The 16,169-nt window shown below is 45.1% G+C and overlaps 1 protein-coding gene across 6 annotated transcripts in view; it reads left to right on the forward strand.

Moving 5' to 3' along the window:
* The window catches only part of vps8 (VPS8 subunit of CORVET complex), a 651,220-nt gene that overhangs the window by 554,510 nt on the left and 80,541 nt on the right, over window positions 1–16,169 (forward strand). The gene's annotated exons all lie outside the window — the stretch shown is intronic.

Raw genomic sequence — 16,169 nt, forward strand, 5'->3', positions numbered from 1 at the left:
AAAGCTCATTTGAGCTGACGCTACAGTGCATTGACGTGCTGCTGGGTTTACTAAGATTTATAAAGGCATGATGACAAACTACTCTTTTCCCAGAAAATGAGACTAGAGATTTCATGAAAAAATGTTGTGGTTTATACACCTGTGAAGATTTACAGGATGCTTTGCTGAGCGCACAATGGTGCTGATAGTTCTGGGGAGCTTCAGAGGTGGAGAAGATTGCGGCAGTGCTGAAAGTTTGGAGGAAGAGGGGGTTTGTAGTGGCGCGAGGTTTTGGAGAGTGGAGGAGGGTGCAGTGGTGCAGAGGTTTTAGGGGGTGGTGGGGTTGCAGTGGTGCAGAGGTTTTGGGGGGGTGGATGGGGGTTGCAGTGGTGAGATGTTTTAGGGGGTGGAGGGGGGTTGCAGGGGTGCAGAGGTTTTGGGGGGTGGGGAGACGTTGCAGTTGTGTCGAGGTTTTGGGGGGTGGGGAGACATTGCAGTGGTGCAGAGTTTTTGGGGGGGGTGGATGGGGGTTGCAGTGGTGCAGAGGATTTGGAGGGTGGAGGGAGGTTGCAGTGGTGCAGAGGTTTTGGGGGGTGGAGGGGGGTGGTAGTGGTTTTGGAGGGTGGAGGGGAGGTTGCAGTGGTTTTGGAGGGTGGAGGGGGGGTTGCAGAGGTTTTGGGGGTGGGGAGAGGTTGCAGTGGTGCAGAGGTTTTGTGCTTATGGATGAAGTACTCCATAGACTGAGTAGATTTCAGCCTAGGTTGTCAGATTGTCAATGTTTTAGCATCGGCTCAAAAATGGAGAACTTGCGTTGCCAGAAATGGTGAACAAACTGAAGTCAGATGTTGGGTACAGGCTGGATATGATCGCAGTTTATATTGTGGGGGACATTTGATTAACAATTGAGGCTATACACCCCATTGAACAAAGAACAGTACAGGAACAGGCCCTTCCGCCCGTGCTGATCATGATGCCCTAACTAATAAAAGAAAACCTACTCGGTCCGTATGCCTCTATTCCCTCACTATTCATGTACCCATCCAGATGCCTCTTAAATGTCACTAATTTGTCTGCTTCCACTACGTCCCCTGGCAACGCGTTTCAGGCACCCACCACTCTCTGCGTGAAAAACTTCCCCCGCACACCTCCCTTAAACTTCCCCCCTCTCACCTTGAATCTGTGCCCCCTTGTAATTGATACTTCTACCCTGGGGAAAAAGCCTCTGACTATCCATCCTGTCTATGCTTCTCATAATTTTGTAGACCTCTATCAGGTCTCCCCTCAGCCTCCATTTATTCCATTTAATTTAATTTATTCAATTTATTAAATCCTCGTTTATTCAACCTCTCCTCATAGCCGACACCCTCGAGACCAGGCACCATTCTGGTGAACCCTCTTTGCACTCTGTCCAAAGCTTCCACGTCCTCCTGACAGTGTGGTGACCAGAACAGGTTCCTAAACCGATTGTTATTTTTATTTCAGTTGAGTTTCAGAATTGATTTTAAGCATGAAGAATATTAGATGTTTTTTTTGTGCTAAAAAGTGTTATTTCTTGTATGGTTTGAACAAGTTTTTAATAAGAACCACTCTCCAGTTTGCCATGCAATGGAATTGCCCTTTCCTGTAACCTATTGCTGTGTTTCTGGAGCATACTGAACTATCTTATTTCGTACTTACTTATTTCTTAATCTTTTCATCTCCAAGGTTAGTGGTACCAACTCAAAATGTGTGCAGGTTGTTAAATAATTTGGGGCATTCAAAGGAAGGAAGGGAGTATCACCTATTTTCAGAGATAACAAGTGTTCAGAGATAATGCAGCAGGTGACATCGTGGAATACAATGCTGCTTATTAAAAAGAGCCATTTTAAGCACGTAAGTGTGAAGTGTCATGCGGCATCAGACAATATTAACACAAGGTGCTGCAGGAAGCAGCAAAGAATGTTGACTTGTTGTAAAACGAATCTTCCGAATTCTTGGTTCCTACCCAGCCAACCTCAAAAGCTAATGTGCCTTGAATCTAGGTTATACGAACAAAAGTGTTTTTGAACAATTATGCAGTGCTGTAGTAAGGCTTCAGTAAACGCTCACTGCCTCTTTATGTCTCATTTCTATTTTTACTAGGCAAAAAAAACAAATGCCTGTCACTGGACAAAGCTGCCTGATATAAAATGGGTTGAGGGAAGGGTGTGAGGGAAATAAGGTCAGGTCGCCCAAAATTGTACATTTCCTTGAAGGCACGGTATCCCAGATTTACTGCTCCCTTGGTTGACTCCATTGTCCATTTGTACGTGGAAGCTGATCTTGATTCAAGAATAAAAACGTAAGAACATAAACAATCGGAACAGGAGTAGGCCATTCAGCTCTTCAAGCCTGTTCCACCATTCAATAACTTCATGGCTGATGTTCTGGTTCAACTCCACCTTCCTGCACTATCCCCATATCCTTTAATTATTTTTAGTATTTTTTTTAGTCTAACCTCAGTGATTGGTAAGCTGATGGAGAAGATCCTGAGGGACAAGATTTATGAGCATTTAGAGAGGTTTAGTATGCTCAAGAATACTCAGCATGGCTTTGTCAAAGGCAGATCATGCCTTACGAGCCTGGTGGAGTTCTTTGAAAATGTGACTAAACACATTGACGAAGGGAAAGCGGTAGATGTGGTTTATATGGATTTTAGCAAGGCGTTCGATAAGGTCCCCCATGCAAGGCTTCCAAAAAAAGTGAGAGGGCATGGGATCCAAGGGGCTGCTGCCCTGTGGATCCAGAACTGGCTTGCCCAAAGGAGGCAGAGTGTGTGTATAGATGGGTCTTTTTCTAAATGAAGGTCGGTCACCAGTGGTGTGCCCCAGGGATCTGTTCTGGGACCCTTGCTGTTTGTCATTTTCATAAATGACCTGGATGAGGAAGTGGAGGGATGGGTTGGTAAGTTTGCCGACGACACCAAGGTTGGTGGGGTTGTGGATAGTCTGGAGGGATGTCAGAAGTTACAGAGGGACATAGATAGGATGCAAGACTGGACGGACAAGTGGCAGATGGACTTTCAACCCAGATAAATGTGTCGTGGTCCATTTTGGCAGGTCAAATGGGATGAAGGAGTACAATATAAAGGGAAAGACTCTTAGTACGGTAGAGGATCTGAAGGCCCTTGGGGTCCGGGTCCATAGGACTCTAAAATCGGCCCCGCAGGTGGAGGAGGTGGTTAAGAAGGCGTATGGTGTGCTGGCCTTTATCAATCGAGGGATTGAGTTTAGGAGTCCGGGGATAATGATGCAGCTATATAAGACCCTTGTCAGACCCCACTTGGAGTACTGTGCTCAGTTCTGGTCACCTCATTACAGGAAGGATGCGGAAAAGATTGAAAGGGTGCAGAGGCGATTTACAAGGATGTTGCCTGGATTGAGTGGCATGCCTTATGAGGATAGGCTGAGGGAGCTCGGTCTTTTCTCCTTGGAGAGACGTAGGATGAGAAGAGACCTAATAGAGGTATATAAGATGTTGAGAGGCATAGATCGGGTGGACTCTCAGAGGCTTTTTCCCAGGGTGGAAATGGCTGCTACGAGAGGACACAGGTTTAAGGTGCTGGGGGGGTAGGTACAGGGGAAATGTTAGGGGGAAGTTTTTCACACAGAGGGTGGTGGGCGAGTGGAATCGGCTGACGTCAGTGGTGGTGGAGGCAAACTCAATAGGATCTTTTAAGAGACTCCTGGATGAGTACATGGGACTTAATAGGATGGAGGGTTATAGGTAGGTCTAAAAGGTAGGGATGTGTTCGGCTCAACTTGTGGGGCCGAAGGGCCTGTTTGTGCTGTAGTTTTTCTATGTTTCTAGTATCTATGATAAGTAATCTACCATTCCAGAGCTGAGACTGTTAGCCCTAAACCTCAACAGGACTGCTGGGCATTACACCCGATACTTGTCACGTGTCAGTTTGCCGAGTTTCCAGCAAGCTGACAAGATGAGAGGGAACGTTTCAGAATCAGAGAGTCTCTCGTTTTATTGTCACTCTCTGTGAGGAATTGCTGCATTTCCATTCATTTTCAGTATGAAGTTTCCATGTAGACGCAGCCCCATCACCGACACTAACCCTGCCGAGGCCGGGCAGTGTCTGCACCATGAAAATCATGCAAAACAACTGTCATTACCACAGGCATCAATTACAAAGGTGCCACTTATAGTGTATTAAGGGCTAGGCTATTTTGGGTAGTTTGAGCAGTTGTTTGTACAAGCTCTGTCAAGGAATTAACATGTTACAAACTTGTCAGTGGCAAAGACAAGACTTTAAACTTGCCTTCTGGTATAACGGGAATTTCAAATATGGAATAGCCTGACCTCCTTTAGCCCCCCCCCCGCCCCCCACACAGAATTTCTGGAACTCCCACAAACCTCTTGTTGGCTTCTTCAGTTCTTTGTTATTGCAAGGACCCGAACACTTTCTGGGATCACGGTGTTCACTGTGTGTGGCCAGTGACACCAACGTGAACTGTGCGCTTTGCAAACAATCTCGTTTTTGGCACATCTGGTCTGTCGCACCTGATACAATTAACAACCATGTGAAAACATGTAGAGAGGAACAGAGGAATCTGCACTTTTTTGCTCCAGAATATGGAGCTGTAAGAAATTTTACAATTAATCTTATTTTCTTGTATTTGGGTAATATAATCGAATTATAAAGCAGATAATGCAGCCTCGATGCTTCATACTGAGATGCCCGTGCAAAATAATGCAAATTCAGCTCCTTAAAATATTTGATATCGCAAACACTCCTAAGGAGATGGGGTACATTATAGAGAAAATTCATAAAAGTTGCACAACATTTACACTCCTCTTACACGTTTCACAGTGTCAGGACATAGGCTTCCAAGTGCACCAGGTGCTTTTAGGCTAAGAGGTGTTAAGCCTCCACACCATATTGCACAGAACAATGGCACAGGATACATGGCACTCTTTTCAATCCATTTTATCACATTAATAGCCCCGTGGTCTCCACAGAAACACAGTACCAGGCAGTCCAAGGACTGGATAATACATTGATTCTCCAAATAGTTAATCTGTCCATGTTTGTATCTGAAGAAGCTAACGTTATATCCATGTAAGTCCCAACTACTGTTGCTTGGTTGGTGACTGTAAGAAAAGGGATAGCCAGCCGTGGATAACGAAAGAAATTAAGGAGAGTATTAAATTAAAGACCGATGCGTACAGAGTGGCCACAAATAGTGGAGAATCGGAAGATTGGGAAAACTTTAAGAAACAACAAAGAACGACTAAGAAAGAGATAAAGAAAGGAAAGATAGGTTATGAAGCTAGGCTAGCTCTAAATATAAAAAATGATAGTAAAAGCTTTTACAAAAGGAATAGAGTGGCAAGAGTGAATGTTGGACCCTTGGAGGATGAGAGGGGGGATTTAATAGTGGGAAATGAGGAAATGGCTGAAACTTTAAATAAGTTTTTTGTGTCGGTCTTCACGGTGGAAGACACAAATAGTTTACCGAATATTAACGATAGAGGGTTGGTAGGAGGAGAGGTACTCAATACAATTAATGTTACCAGGGAGGCAGTGCTTGGTAGACTAACGGGACTGAAGGTGGACAAGTCCCCGGGCCCAGATGGAATGCATCCCAGGGTGCTGAAAGAAATGTCAGCGGTAATAGCAGATGCGTTAGTGGTTATTTATCAAAATTTGTTGGATTCTGGGGTAGTGCCAGCGGATTGGAAAACGGCTAATGTTACGCCGCTGTTTAAAAAAGGAAATAGACAAAGGACGGGTAACTACAGGCCGGTTAGCTTAACGTCTGTAGTTGGGAAAATGCTGGAATCCATCATTCAAGAAGAAATAGCAGGCCATCTGGATAAGAATGGTTCGATTAAGCAGACGCAGCATCGATTCAAGAGGGGAAAGTCGTGCTTGACGAACTTGTTGGATTTTTATGAAGATGTGACTAGTGCAGTTGACAGAGGGGAACCGGTGGATGTGGTGTTTTTGGATTTCCAAAAGGTGTTTGATAAGGTGCCTCACAAAAGGTTGCTGAAGAAGATTGGGGCACACGGAGTTGGGGGTAGGGTGTTAGCGTGGATTGGGTATTGGCTATCTGACAGGAAGCAGAGAGTCGGAATAAATGGGTGCTTTTCTGGTTGGCAGATGGTAACTAGTGGTGTGCTGCAGGGATCGGTACTGGGGCCTCAACTATTTACCATTTATATAGACGATCTGGAGGAGGGGACTGAGTGTAGGGTAACAAAGTTTGCAGACGACACAAAGATAAGTGGAAAAGTGAATCGTGTGGAGGGCGTAGAAGGTCTGCAGAGAGAGTTGGACAGGCTGAGTGAGTGGGCGAGGATCTGGCAGATGGAGTATAACGTTGACAAATGCGAGGTTATTCACTTTGGAGGAAATAATAGCAAATTGGATTATTATCTAAATGGAAAAAAATTACAACATGCTACTGTGCAAAGGGACCTAGGGGTCCTTGTGCATGAGACGCAAAAACCCAGTCTGCAGGTGCAACAGATGATCAAGAAGGCAAATGGGATGTTGGCCTATATCGCAAGGGGGATAGAATATAAAAGCAGAGATGTCTTGCTGCATCTGTACAGGACATTGGTGAGGCCGCAGCTGGAATACTGTGTGCAGTATTGGTCCCCTTATTTGCGGAAGGATATATTGGCCTTGGAGGGAGTGCAGAGAAGGTTCACCAGGTTGATACCAGAGATGAGGGGTGTTGATTATGAGAAGAGACTGAGCAGATTGGGTTTGTACTCGTTGGAATTGAGAAGGCTGAGGGGGGGATCTTATAGAGACCTATAAGATAATGAAGGGGCTGGATAGGGTAGAGGTGGAGAGATTCTTTCCACTTAGAAAGGAAGCTAGAACTAGAGGGCACAGCCTCAAAATAAAGGGGGGTCAGTTTAGGACAGAGTTGAGGAGGAACTTCTTCTCTCAGAGGGTGGTGAATCTCTGGAATTCTCTGCTCACTGAAGTGGTGGAGGCTACCTCGTTGAATATGTTTAAATCACGGATAGATGGATTCCTGATCGGTAAGGGAATTAGGGGTTATGGGGATCAGGCGGGTAAGTGGAACTGATCCACTTCAGATCAGCCATGATCTTATTCAATGGCGGGGCAGGCTCGAGGGGCTAGATGGCCTACTCCTGCTCCTATTTCTTATGTTCTTATGAATTAAAAGTGATATTGTCAAACTGACCACTCTTTGTTCCCGTATAGATCCACTGCAGTAGCAATGCGATCTTTCCTCAGTGCTATTTTCCAATGAAATTTGGATTGACTCTAACCTGAAAACGTTGAAGCATTATTTATAAACACTTATAAAAATCACATTGCCAAACAATCTACATTTTTCCATGTTGATGATTAATTAAAGACCATTTTCTTATTATTCAAAAGATTTCAGTGCTTGGTAAGAAATGACTTGAAACTTTTTTGTTTTCTCCTGTCTGTTGTTGCTTACTGCATTGGAGTATTGACCAGATCATATGAAATAGGAGCAGGAGGAGGCCATTTGGCCCATCAAACTTATTTTGCCATTCAGTAAGATCATGGCTAATCTGATTGTGGTCTCAACTCTGTTTTTTTTGTCTGTCCCATAACCTCTGACTCTCTTGTAGACCAAGAATCTGTCTAACCCAGCCTCGAATAGATTCAGTGACCCAGCCTCCATTGCTCTCTCTGGAAGAGAATTACAAAGAACGATGACCCTCGAAGAGAAGAAATTCCTCCTCAGCTCATCTTAAATGGGAAACCATTTGTTTTTAAACCATTTCCTGTTTTTAAACTGTGTCCCAAAATTCTAGATTCCCCCAAATGGGGAAAACATCCTCTCAACATCTGAAATTAAAGCGAAATTCTGAAATAAAATTAGAATGTGTTGGAAAACCTCAGTATGTCAGACAGTATCTGTCGAAAGAGAAATAGAGTTAATGTTTTGAGTCCAATAATCTCACTTCTAAAGAAGAACCATATTGGATTGGAAACATTAACTCTGTTTCTCTCTCCACAGATGCTGCTATACCAGGATGTTCTGTTTCAATTTCTCCCAGCATCTACCCTGTCAAGCCCCTCACAATCTTATATGTTTCAACAAGATCACCTCTCATTCTGCTCGCGCCCCACTGCCGCTGCCAGCGAGAATGGAGAATCTGGCACTCAGATAAATCTCGGTTCATTACGGCGGGACCAGAGAATCCCAGCCGCGGGCAAGGTTGAAGAATCCGGCCCCTAAACTCCAATGAGTATAGGCCCAACCTGCTTAACCTTTCCTCCAAAAAAACCACACTGGAATTAAGGTAGTGAATCTCCTCTGAACGGCTTCCAAAGCAGGTATCTTCAGTTGATATTGTGGGACCTTCGTCAAAAAGCTGCAGGGGGGGCAGGAACAGTATTTGCCCAAAAGTTGAACTTTCCCCAGAATATGTATTCCATGCTGATGGGTACATGGAAAGATGGATGAGAGACAAATAAACCATACCTGCCTAAAGAGGCAACTGAGAGAAGTTGTCAGTGTCACCGTTACATACTCCTTTAACACAATGTCAAATCGCAGCATAGGAGATAGACTTGGAATGTCTGATTTGAACATTTTGAAAAGTATTAAAGAATCAGAGAATGGTGCAGCACACGAGGAGGCCATTTGACCCATCGGTCAAGCTCTTATGAAGAGCATCGTCAAGGCAATAACGTCAAATTTGGCACCTACGAAGCCACTCATTTGGGAGAGTGTACTTTGCTGCCCTTGGCCTTACACTTCCATTGACAATCTGCTGGAATGAACTTTAGAGACCTTTCAATGAGATGCAGTGAGAAAGAATTTGAGTTGAAATTAAATAACCCAGGGCCTTTTTGGATCAAAAGAAAATACTATGAATGCTGAAAGTCTAAATTAGAAACAGCAATTACTGGAAATCCTAAGCAGGCCTGGCAGTGTCTAGTTCTCTGTCCATAGATGCTACTAAACCTTCTAAGTATCTCCAACATTTTCTGTCTTTTAAGATTAATTCCCTTTGGCCAAATCCCGGAAAATCATCTTCACATTCATTTGAATTTGTCCGTTAGGGAGGGGAATTACAGGGATAGCATGCAGTTAAGATCTTCACTCACATTAGCCTCAAGGTTCTACTCCACAGATATCCTTCTGGGAATTTTGACTGCTGTTACATTATTGGAATTGGCATCTGCAGCTATTAAAATTCCCAATGTGGGGGAGTCCAGAAATAGGGGTCACCATTTGAGGATAAGAGGTAAATCTTTTAGAACTGAGGTGAGGAGAAATTTCTTCACCCAGAGGGTGGTGAATGTGTGGAATTCACTCCCACAGAATGTAGTTGAGGCCAAAACGTTGTGTGACTTCAAGAAGAAATTAGATATAGCTCTTGGGGCTAAAGGGATCAAGGGATATGGGGGGGATCATGATATTGAATTCGATGAACAGCCATGATCATAATGAATGGCAGAGCAGACTCGAAGGGCCGAATGGCCTACTCCTGCTCCTAGTTTCTATGTTTCAATGTGATCTTGCCAAAGATCCTTTCCTGAATTTTCACCTCGGATTTACACTGCCACTTTAACATCAGTGCAGACATCATTTGGGGTTTGCACTGATTCTGAACTCTTACGTGCTGAGTCAGGAGTGATCTAATTCCAGAACAGAGCTGTGTGTGTCTGAGGGGAGACTCATATGTCTTTGTTTTGACATTCCATGGAGGGTAAATTCAATGCATTGTTTGAACCTTTATTTTATTTATTCATGGAATGTGGGCATCAGTGGGCAGCCAGCATTAATTTCCCCTCCCTCATTGTTGTTGAGAAGTGTTTAATCAGATCACCTCTCATTTTTTTGAGAGTTTAGACACAATTTCCTCAGCCTCACCATAGAGCAACCTTCCCATTCTCGACTAGTCTAGTAAACCTTTGCAGCACCACCTCCAATACAAGTTTATCCTTTTAAGGGAGACTATTTTGGGTGTGGTCTCACCAGAACCCTGTACTTTGTAAAAGATTTTTTTATTCCTGTACTCCAATCCCCTTTGCAATAAAGGCCAACATGCCATTTGCTTTCGTAATTACTTGCAGCACCTGCCTATAACTCTTTATATTTAATATACTGCATATACTCTTTATATGTGCTGGTTAGGTGCATTGGCCATGCTAAATTCTCCCTCCGTGTACCCAAACAGGCGACTAGGGGATTTTCACAGTAACTTCATTGCAGTGTTAATGTAAGCTTACTTAAATAAATAAACTTAAACTTAAAAAAAAGTATACCCTAGTCCCTCTGAACATAAAGATTTATAAGTTTCAAGCCTTTAAAAATATTCTGCTTTTCTATTCTTAAAACAAAGTGAATAATCTCACACTTTCCCACATTATAATCCATCTGCCATCATGTTGTCCACTCACTTAACCCATCTATATCCCTTTGCAGCCTCTTTGTGTCTGCCTCACAGTTTGCATTCTCACTTAGCTTTGTATCATCAGCAAACTCAGATACATTACATCTGTCTTTTTGTTTAAGTCATTAATATAGATTGTAAATAACTGATGCCTCCGCACTGATCCTTGCGGTACTCCAACCTGCCTGCTTGAGAGTGCCGCACTTACCTTTTCTTTCTGTTTGTCCTCCATTAACCAATCCTGTATTCTTGGTAATAAGAACATAAGAAATAGGAGCAGGAGTAGGCCATCTAGCCCCTCGAGCCTGCCCCGCCCTTCAACAAGATCATGGCTGATCTGAAGCGAATCAGTTCCACTTACCCGCCTGCTCCCCATATCCCTTAATTCCCTTATCGATCAGAAATCTATCTACCCGTGATTTAAACAGATTCAACGAGGTAGCCTCCACCACTTCAATGGGCAGAGAATTCCAGAGATTCACTACCCTCTGAGAGAAGACGTTCCCCCTCAACTCTGTTCTGAACCGGCCGCCAATTATTTTGAGGCTGTGCCCTCTAGTTCTGGTTTCCCTTCTAAGTGGAAAGAATCTCTCTACCTCTACCCTATCCAGCCCCTTCATTATCTTATATGTCTCTATAAGATCACCCCTCAGCCTTCTAAACTCCAACGAGTACAGACCCAATCTGTTCAATCTCTCCTCATAAGCTACACCCCTCATCTCCGGTATCAACCTGGTGAACCTTCTCTGCACTCCCTCCAAGGCCAATATATCCTTTCGCAAACATGGGGACCAAAACTGCACATAGTACTCCAGTTGCGGCCTCACCAGTGCCTTGTACAGTTGCAGCAAGACCTCCCTGCTTTTATATTCTATCCCCCTCGCGATAAAGGCCAACATTCCATCCGCTGCCTTGATCACCTGCTGCACCTGCAGACTGAGTTTTTGCGATTCATGCACAAAGACCCCCAGGTCCCTCTGCACAGTAGCATGATGTAATTTTTCTCCATTTAAATAATATTCCAATTTACTATTATTTCTTCCAAAGTGGATAACCTCACATTTGCCAACATTATATTCCATCTGCCAGATCCTCGCCTACTCGCTCAGCCTATCCAAATCTCTCTGCAGACTTTCCGCGTCCTCCACGCAATTCGCTTACACCCCTAACTCCATGAGCTCTCATCTTGTATCTTAACATTTTGTGTGGCATCTTATCAAATTACTTTTGGAATTGTAAGTATATCACATCTACTGGTTCCCCTTTATCTACCCTACTAGTTACGTTCTCAAAAAACTTTAATACATTTTTCAAACAAGAATTCCCTTCTGCAAAACCATGTTTACTTGTTCTAATCACATTATACTTTTTTTAAATTCAGTCATGGGATGTGGGCCTCACTGGCTAGACCAGTATTTATTGCCCATCCTTAATTGCCCCTGAGAAGGTGGTGATTAACTGCTGCCTTGAACCGCTGCAATTCATGGTGTAGGTATACCCACAGTGCTGTTAGGGAGGGGGTTCCAGGATTTCCAGTGACAGTGAAAGAATGATGATATATTTCCAAGTCAGGATGGTGAGTGGTCTTGGAGGGGAACTTGCAGCTGGTGGTGTTCCCATGAAACTGCTGCCCTTCTCCTAGATGGTAGTGGAGGGTGTTGTCCAAGGAACTTTGGTGAGTTCCTGCAGATCATCTTCTAGCTGGTACACATGACTGTTACTGAGTGTTGGTGGTGGAGGAAGTGAATCTTGTGGATGGGGTGCCAATCAAGCGGGCAGTTTTGTCCTGGATGGTGTTGAGTTTCTTGATTGTTGTTGGAGCTGCACACATCCAGGCAAGTGGAGAGCATTCCATCACACTCCTGACTTCCTAAATGTATTGTTGAGACATGCTAGGTTTTATAAAGAATACCTGCAAACCAGGAGGAGCCTGCTCTATCCTAGTCTTTTCCCTCCCCAGCCATGAGTATTATCAATCCCCTTCTTTCTCACTAACATTGCAGAAGACCATTTCTGCGATGTTCTGGCAGTGGAATAATCCTCTGCAACTTTCCGTTCTTGTCTGCTACTGTTGACATTACTCCTGGTGACTTCAGGTGGGAATCACCTTTGGATTCACTCTCCATGTAGCCAGAGGGACCACTACCAATGAATAAGGGTAAACATCATGGAAGGTTGCTCCTTACGCTTTGAGCAGGGTTTCTTGCAGTTTAAGAGAGTTATTTTCTTGTCAGCCAGAGAAGTTGCTGAAGATTTATTGATTTTAGATGTAGTTTTCTGTTACACGATAAGGCCATAAAAATGTTTCTCTCAGTCGAGGCAAATGGCAGTTTCTAATCCAGCTAATCTTTGTACTCAAAAGAACAGCAGGTTATTGATTATCCTCAGATCTCATAATCCAGAACAAATTCTTCTCCAAAGAAAAATTGAAGATGATATGCACCGTACGAGTGATGTGCCCTGGAGACTAATACATTCCAAAATAGGAAAATCCCCTTCTCTGGAAAGAACTGAAGGCTTGATATTCAGATTGTAGGTCAACCTAAATGACCTGGATGAGGAAGTGGAAGGATGGGTTGGTAAGTTTGCTGATGACACAAAGGTTGGAGGTATTGTGGATGGTGTCGAGGGATGTCAGCAGTTGCAACGAGACATAGATAAGATGCAAGACTGGGCAGAGAAGTGGCAGATGGACTTCAACCCAGATAAGTGTGTGGTGGTTCATTTTGGCAGGTCGAATAGCATGAAAGAATATAATATTAAGGGTAAGACGCTTGGCAGTGTGGAAGATCAGAAGGATCTTGAGGTCCGGGTTCATAGGACACTCAAAGCAGCGTCGCAGGTAGAGGCTGTAATTAAGAGGGCGTATGGAATACTGGCCTTAATCAATAGAGGAATTGAGTTTAGAAATCGGGAGATAAGGCTGCAGCTGTATAGGACCCTGGTCAGACCCCACCTGGAGTACTGTGCCCAGTTCTGGTCGCTTCATTACAGAAAGGATGTGGAAGCCATAGAAAGGGTGCAGAGGAGATTTACAAGGATGTTGCCTGGATTAGGTGGCATGCCTTATGAGGATAGGTTGAGAGAGCTAGGTCTTTTCTCCTTGGAGAGGCGAAGGATGAGAGGTGACCTGATAGAGGTGTATAAGATGTTGAGGGCTATTGATAGAGTGGATTCTCAGAGGCTTTTACCCAGGGCTGAAGGTTTAGGGTGCTGGGGAGTAGGTACAGAGGAGATGTTAGGGGTAAGTCTTTCGCTCAGAGGGTGGTGGGTGCGTGGAATCGGCTGCCGGTAGTGGTGGTGGAGGCGGATTCGATAGGGTCTTTTAAGAGACTTTTGGATAAGTTCATGGAAGCTAGTAAGATAGAGGGTTATAGGTAAGCCTAGTAAGTGGGGACATGTTCGGCGCAACTTGTGAGCCAAAGGGCCTATTTGTGCTGTAGGTTTTCTATGTTCTAAAAGTGCCTCCCTTCTGTAGAAGCCAAGTTCCAACGGTGCTCACAAAGTCTTTCTCAACAATGACAGCATTTCTACAATGTCAGCACACTAATTCCCAAGTGAACAATTCCTGAGAATGGATTGCTGGCCTTATCCAGGAAAAGATCCAATCGCCAACTTCCAAATCTATTAGCACAATCGCAACTCAACCCCTTCACACTCCCGAAAATTAAACTTTGTCTGTTACATGGCTTTTAATTCTGTCAGTTCTCTGGAAAATTAACAGACCCTCTCTCTGAACATTTGATCTAAATGATGACCCATTTGCCAATTTGAAGATATAGGTCAGAATTCTCCAAAGTCATACACCCCGCTGCTGCTGCCAGCAAGAATGGAGAATTTGGCACTCAGCCAAATCTCCATTGATAGCAGTGAGGTCGGAGAATCCCAGCCGCGGGCGAGGTCGGAGAATCCCAGCCGCGGGCGAGGTCGGAGAATCCCAGCCGCGGGCGAGGTCGGAGAATCCCAGCCGCGGGCGAGGTCGGAGAACCCCAGCCGCGGGCGAGGTCGGAGAATCCCAACCGTGGGGCGAGGTTGGAGAATCCCAGCCACGGACGAGGTGGGAGAATCCCAGCCCGGGTGAGGTTGGAGAATCCCAGCCGTGGGGCGAGGTCGGAGAATCCCAGCCGCGGGCGAGGTCGGAGAATCCCAGCCGCGGGCGAGGTCGGAGAATCCCAGCCGCGGGCGAGGTCGGAGAATCCCAGCCGCGGGCGAGGTCGGAGAATCCCAGCCGCGGGCGAGGTCGGAGAATCCCAGCCGCGGGCGAGGTCGGAGAATCCCAACCGTGGGGCGAGGTTGGAGAATCCCAGCCACGGACGAGGTGGGAGAATCCCAGCCCGGGTGAGGTTGGAGAATCCCAGCCGTGGGGCGAGGTCGGAGAATCCCAGCCGCGGGGCGAGGTCGGAGAATCCCAGCCCGGGTGAGGTTGGAGAATCCCAGCCGCGGGCGCGACATCGGAGAATCCCAGCCCGGGCGAGGTCGGAGAATCCCAGCCGCGGGGCGAGGTCGGAGAATCCCAGCCACGGGCGAGGTGGGAGCATCCTGGCCATTGAGAGCTCTGCTGCAGACATGGTGCCTTGATGATGTACGCTGGCTCGGCCTGAACTTCCGAAGGAGTCAGATTGCCACTCTGCTCAAGCGGCGGCTGGGGGTTCGGGGGGTGGTGTTGTCAGGGGCTAGGTGAAATCCCCAGGATGGTGAGGAGAAGGGGAACAATCCTGTGGGATGGGTAATTCCATTTGTGGGGTGAGAGGGTTGGAAATTTCAGTGCCAGGATATGATAGCAACCTTTGTTACCTGTCAGACCATAATTTCAATCCAAGGATAATATCTATTCTCACCAGCACCATCTTTGGAGACATACATATCTAATACTCAGTACATTACTGGGGCAGCACAATGGCACATTAGCACTGCTACCTCACAGCGCCAGGGACCCGGGTTTGATTCCCGGCTTGGGTCACTGTCTGTGCGGTGTCTGCATTCTCCCCGTGTCTGCGTGGGTTTTCTCCGGGTGCTCCAGTTTCCTCCCACAGTCTGAAAGACGTGCTGGTTAGGGTACATTGGCCATGCTAAATTCTCCCTCAGTGTACCCGAACAGGCGCCAGAGTGTGGCAACTAGGGGAATTTCACAGTAACTTCATTGCAGTGTTAATGTAAGCCGACTTGTGACACTAATAAATACATAGAAATAGAATGGGGATATCCAGCAAAGCATCTACTGACTCATTTCCAAAATATGAGGCCAAGGCAATTATCCCAGGCCTGGTCAGAAAATTGAATCTGTTTTGCTCTTTTGCATGTGAACATACTGGATTGAATTGTTCATTGAATGGATTTACTTAATGGCTCGAGCTTTATTACAACAGCCTATTAGGGAATCACCGAATAAACATAGCTACAACAAGGGAGTTAATTGGTTATACTCAAAAGAGTGTAATGAGGGTGTCTTGTAGCCGAGAGTTCAGTGATATTAATGAAGCGGCAGCATTGAGTACTGTGTGGCTCTGATATAGATTCAGATACTGTACACATTCCTAAATTGTCCTTGGGGTTGGGTCTGAAACAAATCCACTAATAATTTAATTTGTTTGTACTGTACAGAATTTCTCACAGTTTAATTAGCCAAATGTAGCCCTTGCATTTTGCAAATAATTTAGTGGTAATCCTGAATTGGTTCCATTATCATACCTCTTGAACAGAAGCTCTTTTAAAAAATTGAATAATAACAAGTATTTGTCCTTTAACGTTTTTTTAAGAACGGGCACTTTCCAAACGTACAATGAGCATCA

This window comes from Mustelus asterias, chromosome 14 (genome assembly GCF_964213995.1).
Source record: "Mustelus asterias chromosome 14, sMusAst1.hap1.1, whole genome shotgun sequence".
Lineage (NCBI taxonomy): Eukaryota > Metazoa > Chordata > Chondrichthyes > Carcharhiniformes > Triakidae > Mustelus > Mustelus asterias.